The sequence below is a fragment of the Zonotrichia albicollis genome, chromosome Z (assembly GCF_047830755.1).
Source record: "Zonotrichia albicollis isolate bZonAlb1 chromosome Z, bZonAlb1.hap1, whole genome shotgun sequence".
NCBI lineage: Eukaryota > Metazoa > Chordata > Aves > Passeriformes > Passerellidae > Zonotrichia > Zonotrichia albicollis.
In genome coordinates, this window is record NC_133860.1 from 60,781,503 (window position 1) to 60,788,237 (window position 6,735).

Below are 6,735 nucleotides of genomic sequence, written 5' to 3' on the forward strand. Positions count from 1 at the left end.
AGCTATTTAGAACTAAACATGCCAATATTTACAAAATACACAGAAATTGCTTATGATCTGTTTTCTTTGTGGCTATTTATGAAGGGTATATGAGGTTTCCTTGGAGCTCCTGTAATGAACTAATCTCCCCAATTGTTTTGAGACCCTCTGGAACATAAATGATTTTATAAATTAAAAATACCATTGTTATTTAGTTCTCTGATGTACCTGCTACTGTCGAGCAGCTGATTTACTTATTTAAAATAATACTAAGTTGTCTGTTTTAACATTATTTTGTCATGTATGTAGTGGGTTCACCCTGGCTAGTCACCAGCCCACTCTATCCCTGTGCTCCTTGGCTGGACAGGGTAGAGAAAATAGAGCCAAAGGCTTGTGGATTGAGATAAGGACAGGGAGGGATACTCACCAATTACCATTGGGGCAAAACAGAGTGAACTTGGAGAAATTAGTTTATTTCATGTCAAATCAAATCAGAGGATAATGAGAAGTACAAACTAAGTCTTAAAGCACCTTCTCCCCACCCTTCCCTTCTTCCCAGATTCAGCTTCACTCATGCTTTTCTCTACCTTGACGCAGGGGGTAGGCAATGGGGGTGGTAGTCAGCTCATCACACATTGTCTCTGCTGCTCTTCCCTCATCAGGGGAAGGATTCTTCACAGTCTTCCCTTGCTCCAGTGTGGGAGCAAGTGTGTCTCCCACAGGAGACAGTCTTCCATGAACTTCTCCAGTGTGAGCTGCTCCCACAGGCTGCAGTCCTCCACAAATTGCTCCAGTCTGAATCCCTTCCACAGCGTACCATCCTTCAGGATCAGGGTGCTCTGCAGTGGGTCTCCTGTGGGGTCACAAGTCCTGCCAGCAAAGCTGCTCCAGTCTGGGCTCCTCTCTTCGTGGGTCCTGCCAAGAGCCGGCTCCAGCACAGGTTTCCCACAGGGTCACGGTCTCCTTCAGGCACGTTTATCTTCTCCAGAGGGGGGTCCTCCATGTGCTGCAGGTGGATCTCAGCTCTGCTGTGGAACCACACGGGCTGCAGGGGCACAGCTGCTTCGCCCTGGTCTGTACCAGGGGCTGCAGGGGAATGCCAGCTCCAGCCCCTGGAGCGCCTCCTGCCCTCCTGCTCACAGGCCTTGGTGTCTGCAGGGCTCTTGCTGTCATGTGTGCTCACTCACTCCTCTGTTCTCTGGCTGTGACCGCTGCTGCACACGCTTTTCCCCCTTCAAGTGCATTGTTCCAGAGGCACTGCCAACATTGCTGAGGGGCTTGACTTTGGCCAGTGATGGGTCCGTCTTGGACACAGGGGAAGCTTCTGGAAACTTCTCACAGAAGCCACCTCTATAGCCCCCCTCCTACAAAAGATTTGCCACAAAAACCCAATACACCATGTAAAGCTGTTTAATACAAGATTGCAATCAGCTGGAACACTTAGGTTCAAAATTATTATTTTTTATATCTTGCAACAACTTATCCCCTGTTTGAATTATGAGCATTTTGTTCCTTTTTGAGCAGAGCCCATTTTGTTATTTTTTAGATTGCACTTTCCCAGAAGCCACAATGTATTAATAGTCTATATGTAGCTAAGAGAACTTTATTAAATGTTAGCTTTTATACAGCTTTACTTCCAGCAAATTAGGCTTCCATATCACACACATGAGCCTATCAGAATGAAGATGTTTTGATGGTTATCATTTGTGCCTCGGTAAACACAGCATCGATTCAAGAAACTCATGTTAGAAGCCAAGAGGGGTAGAAAATTAGCAGAGACTCTTGACCTTACCGGGTGACAGGCCAGGATTATGATGGATCATATATTCGGAACCAAGAGACAAAGTTCTGTTCCCGTTCATCATGGCAGTTTGACAGACTCCTCCTGCAGAGTTTTCTGAGCTATGCCATCTTTCATGGTTTTCATACTCTTTTGGTAGCTTAATTCAATTTAAATGCCTTCTTTTCTCCTGATTTCTCCTTTTACATTTCAAAAGAACTTGTTTTAATATAAAATGATGGATCTGCAGAATTTTTTAACAAATTAAATTACTTTCATTGGTTTTCTGTCCTGTAGGCTCTTTATTTCACCTGTTCTCCTCTCACTGAGATCTCTGTACCTTGGAAAACACTCAGAAGCTCAGAGGCCAGAAGGCTTGTTCTGCTTTTGTTCATTGAAAAAATAAAGCTATCACTATCCAGCCTCCTCTTCTCTTTGTAGCCTTCCTTTCCTGTTAGCAGACAAGCAATTAAATTGTTCTCTTTTTTGCCTTCAGTGCAGTTTCATTCACAGAAGAATCTGGCCAGGTGTTTGTATAACTAACATTTCTGTGCAGTCTTGAGGGACACCTGAGCTGTTTCTCAAGGCAGTGAAGCTGAGACTGTGTAAGGTTTTTGAAAGGCACATACAGTTTTGCAAAGAATATCTTCTCAGAGGTATTCCTCTGTCGTTGCCAAAGCCTTCATGGATGAGGGCTCCTGACTGTGACCTCTGGAAGGAAACTGGAAGATCAAAACAGGCAATTTTGAATCCTGGGCTTCTTCCTGAAGGCGCCTCTGAAAGCTTCATTACAACTGGATACAAATTCAGGAGAAACGCAATCATCCTTAGTTTGATATTTCTCACTCTGATATTTCAGACTTCCTAGGGAGGTTGCAGAAATTTGAAAACCATCCTAGTCTAAATGTAATGTTCCTCATCCCCAGTCCATACACAGTGCCTTTGCCCTCAAGTTCTAGAATTTTCAAGCAGACTTCTGAAACATACATGCAGGTGATGACATGTGCCTTACTATGAGGAGATTATCCAGAGACTGAGAGGGTTAATAACTCCCACTTGTGCTGTCAAGATCAGAGGGCTCAGTCAGCCTCAAGCACCTTCTGTGCCAGTGCACCCAGTGCACCTTCACTGTTACAATTAATCTACTATTCTTCCTCCCCCAGTCTTCTATAAGTGAGTACTGAAAATGTTTAGCTTCCAATAAGGGGTTTGTCTTATCTGAACAGAAAATATCATGAAAGTCAGATCTGCCTGTATTAATTTACATAACTAGGTAACACAGAGAGAAACAAAGATTAGATATATCACAGATTAGCAAATTGACTTGGGCATAGTTTTGTAACTTTTTTTTTCTTTTAATACCTTTCTCAATAAGTTGGAAATAAAATTCTGAAACAGTTTTAACATTTTTAAAAGTGGTCTCAAAACTTCTCAAGTTTGTTTTTTTCTCTCACCTCGGAAGTTTGCCTCTTTACAGGGTTTGCAATGAGAAAGGCTAGATTGCATTTAGTGTAGTCTCTATGCATGTACAAGAAAAATAGGAACAGCAAAGCAAATAAAAATTAATCCATGTATGTAGGCAGGTGGAGAAGGTCTTTTGTGAGTTTACTTGGTAAGTGATTGACTTTCTAATTCATCTTGATATTTTTCTATCAAAAATCCTATTGCACCTTGGAGTAGCAACAGGAAATGGCACTCTTAACATTTCAGACATAGTGCTATATTAGTTGGAAGGAGATACTGTGGCTTAAGCATAAACTGACTAATTAAAAATTAGGGCCAGTGAAACTGTGCAAAGAACTGCAGAGTAATTTCCATCCTTGTTTTTGACTGGGAGGAAGTTGTTTAATGTGCAGTCATAAGTTTTTATTTCTCCTCTTTTTTTTTTATTGCCTTTTAAATTTGTTTGCCTGCACAAGCAAATTTGTATTTAGGTGTTTGTTAGTAATAAAGCCCAATGAACCAATTCATTTAATTGAGCTTAAAATTTAGATTTGCAAATATTCTCTAACCTTTTCAGTTCTTCACCATTTGGAATTACATTTACAGTCTTGTTGTGTCACAGATAATAGACTTAGGAATCATGCAAAAAAATGGTTTGTGAAAAAGGCCTGAACATTTCCATTTACCTGTTGGAGTGTTAAAACTTAAGCTGAGATTTGAAATGCTGCTGCAAAGTAGGTACGAAGTTGACTAGTGACTACATTGATGTAATGATTTATTGCCACCATGTAACCGTGCAAAAACAGTCATGGTCACAGTTCACAGATGCCTTGTTGGCTATCTTATTTCCTAGGTGACTTTTGTCATGTTCATCAGAAGCTTTATGCAATAGAGAAGTCAGTTGAACCTTAGCCCAAGGAACTCTGAGATGGCAACTCCGTGATGGGTCTGCTCTTGGATTTTTTCTAGCACTTGAATTTTTCTTAGACGGATTGGAGTAGTTCAACTACTCCAATTATCATTTCCTTCAATCAGCAGCATACAGATCCCTGATATCAAGATCCTTTACTGATGATCCCCTGTGACACAAAGAATGGTTTGCCACAAATTTAATCTAATTCCAACTCTTGTTAGACTTTTCATACGCTTTATCTTTTCGCAAAGTTTCCTATAGGTTTTTCCATATTGCCTTATTGAGGAGCATACCCCTTTTCAGTTACGGTGGCTTGGTACTGTGCAAAAGTTTTAGTCAGGATTGAGGCTACCACTGAAAGATGTTTGATGCTGTGTGAGCTTCTGTTGAGCTGCTATTTATGGTGCCAGATATTCTGGCTTTGATTTCCTAGAAATGACTCAGTCAGCATTGTGTGCAGCACAGCATCTTCTGTAGTGCTGAAAACTAGAGCTATTCTTTTACCTGTGAGGTGGTTTTCTCAACTGCTTGGTTGAGATACTCCAGTAACATCCCCACAAATGTATCATAGAGACATTAATTTGCTGTGGGAACTGAGCCCTGTGCTTCTCCAGGCTATCTGCCAAGGAAAACTTATAGAATTAACAGCCTGGAGAGTAAAGCTGAGGTAAACATCATGTACTTGAGCTAATTTTTTCAGCTAACCTGAACAGTAACCATCTACATTTTTATCATTATTGTCACAAGTCTAACTTGTTGGCATGAAATTCTAGTGCCTAAAGTTCTTGCCATGGCATCCTCAAGATACCTAAGAGCAGTGTGAAGGCTGTTTCTCGAGAACTTTAGTGTTTTCTGTCAAGGTCAGTGGTCTCAGGCAATTTTTTGACTAATGTGATATAACATCAAATGTATAGATGAGCTGGCAGATAATTAGATGCCATAAAGTCTATTTCTGCATCTTCTCTGTTGTATTGCAGCTGGTCTGAAGCAACCAACCTAGGAGAAAACAAGTCCCCAGATAAGGTGGAGATAGGTTGGATTCAAACCCCAGCAAAGACCCCGGCCAACCCTGATACACCACTGAGCAGAGAGTGGAGAGAGGTCCCAAACAATCAAGTATCTGAGCCTGGGAAATCCAAAGTCCCTATAAAAGGGGCAGCCACATTAAACTCAATTGCTGTTTGCTGTGTTGTGTCATGTGTTTGGCTCCAACCTAGGACTCCATGTAACACTTCTCAGCCTTGGCTGAGTTGATTAACCTTACTTAGACGTTTTCTCCACTTTTGTAGTGGAGATGGCAGTACTGAAGAGGTTTACAGATGATCCACAAAAGTTGAGGATCTGCTTCCTGGTGTATTGGGATTATTTCCCCTTTTGATAGTCTTTCAAATTTCAGAGAGTATATTTTTCTTTAAGTGTATCAGAAAGTTTTTACTGACTTAGTGGAGTGACAAAGTCTGAATTTCAGCGCTAGCTTCAAGGAATTGCTTTTACTATCAACTTCCTCCTCTTACTTTATAATTTTAATTAATTCCAACATGAAGAATTTATATACATTACCTTTTTGAGTGAATATTTTCATTCTTCATATCCTGAAACCATGGCTTTATCAGCTGTAGAGGAAATTGTTGGTTCTCTAAACCTGAAACAGGCTAAAAGCAGAGAACAGTTTTTTAATGAGGATATGGTCTTCAGGATATGTTGCTATAATCATTTACATATGGTGCCTTAAAAACATAATCAACGAGGCTATAGCTTTTCCTCCTCCCAAACCTACATTTAACACTATAAAATTAAAACATCTGGGTTGTTTTTTTTTTCCTTTTTCCATTTCCCCTTTTTTTTTTTCCAAGTTAGTAACACACACTTCAAGTGATATTTATAAGACAGAAGTGCGGTTCCTTGTCTTAGTTAACAATAGTACTGAAAAATTGCATTTTAAAATAGAAATATTCTAAACTGGGAACTTAAGAGGTAAGTCCCCTTCCTAATTTTAGTTGAATTGAAGGATTCATATCTCTTGCATAGTCACTTGTACACTCTATTTCTACTTCTACCTAAACTCAGAGAGATGTCTTTTTCCATTTACGACTCTAAGCTAATACCTTACAAGGACAGCATGTCTGTAAGATTTCACTGCTCAGGAGTATATGCATTTTTTTTAGATTTATAAGGCTTCAACCAACATCAGGGTCCCCTTGTGATAGAAAACACACAGTGGGAATCTTGGGTTTCAGGAATTTGTACTGAACAAACAAGGCAGACTCTGTTTCAAACCAGGCGGTGTGCCAAGGTGGAGGGCAGCTCAGGGGCTTGCTGGAGCTCAGACAGGAATTGAGCTGAGCAGAACAGAGCTGAGATTTTCACAGTGCTAAACCACAAGTTTAACTGCAAAACTTCAAAGTACCATTGTAAAGTTTTGATTCTGCTGAAGCCAAACACAAATCCTGATGCTGATTAGGCTTTAAACCTAGGCCTGAATACTAAACAAGATAAAATCTAGTGCTACATCTGAGACCTGACTCCTCTTTTAATATCCATTAAAATATCTCACTGTTGGCTCAGATGGTTTAGAGAGGCCAATGAAAACACAACATTGCAGATTCGTGAGACTTTCGAA

General features: G+C 40.4%; 1 long non-coding RNA gene across 1 annotated transcript; it reads right to left on the reverse strand.

Annotated features, from left to right (window-relative positions):
* Nucleotides 1-397: 397 nt before the first annotated feature.
* LOC141727220 (uncharacterized) lies at nt 398-6,318 on the reverse strand. The gene is made up of 3 exons (XR_012578267.1): nt 6,221-6,318; nt 5,676-5,767; nt 398-2,481 (listed from the first exon to the last, which is right to left on the reverse strand). It is a non-coding gene; the product is annotated as an uncharacterized LOC141727220 (long non-coding RNA).
* Nucleotides 6,319-6,735: the final 417 nt, after the last annotated feature.